Here is a 2,523-nt window from a genome sequence, read left to right as displayed (position 1 = left end):
ATTGATAACCAAAACTTAAAAAGGTAGACACAAGATTGGGCTCAGAACAGTGTCTGCCGCCTACTGACATCAAACTAAAACTGATAATCTTCATGCCAGTTGTTGGATATATATTACTAGGGAGGAGACAATGTTTTGGGGTTTTTTTCTCCATACTGGCAGTCGCACACACCCATTGCCTTCCTCTGTCCCTCAATGGAGGGGGAAGCTTAAACATATCTAGCCATAGAAGTATACCAAAAGGCTTCTATAAACACAAAACCATTAATAGAATTGTATGATTGATATTATCTGAAAGCTTCTATAGTACAGACATCGGACAGTAATAATACATTAAGTTAGCAGACTTGTCTGTATACTTTAGGCTGTACTTCCAGTAATTCATTACAGCCGCAAGTCTTTACTAAATTGCCTATTTTCCCGCCCCTATTTGGACAGGATTTTTGGCTATTATACAGGTCCAAAAAAGCCAGTACTGTATTCTGCTAATGTGGCAACATACTAATGGCTCACTTTTATATTTCACCAGGATTTAACTTTGATGTCATTCTGCTCTTGGCTTTAAAAATGCTGGCAACAAATATGGAAACACTTATTTCTCCTTTTTGTTTAAAGGAAAATAGGCCTTAAAGGAAGCTGACACCCATTAAGTTTTTCAATATGGGCATACCACCCATCATCCAGGAAGCAAACCGGTATGGCTGTTTTGAAAAAAAATCATTTATCTTCCGGTCTATGGGAAATCCACTGCTGGGAATATAACTGCCTCCCGTCATCATACAGGATTCTTCCTCGCCTTCTCTTTAGTATGCTTGTGACATCAGGCGCGTGATCAGCACATTCTGCCGTCTCTCCCCTGCATTGTTAAGACACAATTAGTCCCTTCCATGAGCAGTCTTCAGTTTTGATGTGGGCACGTGTCGCAAAATCAATGCGACTTCACAGTGCAGGAGAGAGCAGGCAGGCAGAGTGCATAGTTGTGGGATTTCTGGCCGTGCACTTTCATACTAAAGAGAAGGGGGAGACCAAAGATTTTTTTTTCTTTCCCAAAACAACCTCATCCAGGGGTCATACAGGTATGGCTAATTTCAGCTCTATACCTATATTAAGAATTTAAGAAAAAACAAACAAAACAAACTCAAAAGGGGTGACAGATTCCCTTGTAAACCAATTAGCGGATTCAAAAACAAAGAAAAAAAAAATTAAACTCCTGATTAAATTGTCCAGTATACTTCCTGAAGCGCTTCTAGACTTTTTCCAGCAAGGCTTGCAGATTCTATTTCTCCATCCTTTACCAATTTTAAAATAAATCCTACAATTTTAGAAACTTGCGTGCAGCATGAAAAATTCTCATTGATAATGAAAACTTCCCCTCTTAGAGCTCCCCATACATAGTTGTTGGTTGGTACATGGTTTGGCCGATAGCCATTTTGCACTCTGTTCTTTACGAGAGGGCCACTGCCAGACTCCAATGATGTCAACTTACAGCTTGGAGAACAAAACAATCCACAGTCCGAAATTATTTAGGGGAAGAGTTGGAAGGCTCCAATAAACACAGAGACTGTCAGAGAAACCCATAGAGATTTAGCCTTTAAAGCCATTGTATATTACACCTTTGAACTGTGTCATGTGTGGTGTGAAGGATGAGAATACAATCTGTTCTGTTCTTCTGGAAACCAACTTGTCTTATAACTGATGTCAAAAGGCTCAGCTAACACTGAAGTTTCACATTTCTATACACACCCCTGCAGCTATTATTGCTGCCTGGGTCTGAGACGTTATTTCTTTGTTTGGGATACTATATAAACTGGTCACGTGATTTAATAAAGCAGAAACTTTCAGTACACCACAGTGTGTGCTACAATGAATGATTTCCCAAGTGTTTGTAAAACAAATGTTACTAATTTGGAGTTCCAATGGCATGAGTGTATTTCGCTCACAGAAGCTTACCTAGTGTACAAGAATCCATGAATGGCTACCAGCCTATATGTGGCAGGAATCTGGAGAATTCAATACTGCTGTGTTGCATCCTCTAAACCGTTAGAGTCACGACATGACACATGTTGGTCTTGTGGTTTTATTTACATTGACTTTGGGAAGTCTATAAAAATAATTTACATCTAAAGTTTCATCTGCACAGTACTCCGCTTACTCACATGCAGCAGTGCAGTACAATTAGTACCGTAACAAAGGACACCAGAGGAAGCAAAGGAAGGCATTAGAACAACACACGCCACATTTTAGGTTTTTCTTTAATAATGCCTGAAAAAATAAACTCATCTCTCCTGCAGTACTTGCACAGCCCCAACTTGTACATAGTTACATCTAAAAACTCCAGCATGACCTGAGCTCATTGTTCCCCAGCTTCCTCCCAAAAAGATACTAAGCGGTGTTCCTTGCTACAACAGAAGCATAGACTAATTGTGGTGGGCCAAGTAGACCCAAAAGACATCCTGCCTCAATAACCCAGTGAAGTAACCATACATTTTGGGCACTTGAAAAATAAAAGTATTGGTATTTTTT

Source organism: Anomaloglossus baeobatrachus, chromosome 10 (genome assembly GCF_048569485.1).
Source record: "Anomaloglossus baeobatrachus isolate aAnoBae1 chromosome 10, aAnoBae1.hap1, whole genome shotgun sequence".
NCBI classification, from domain to species: Eukaryota; Metazoa; Chordata; class Amphibia; order Anura; family Aromobatidae; genus Anomaloglossus; species Anomaloglossus baeobatrachus.
This window is presented reverse-complemented; position numbering follows the sequence as displayed.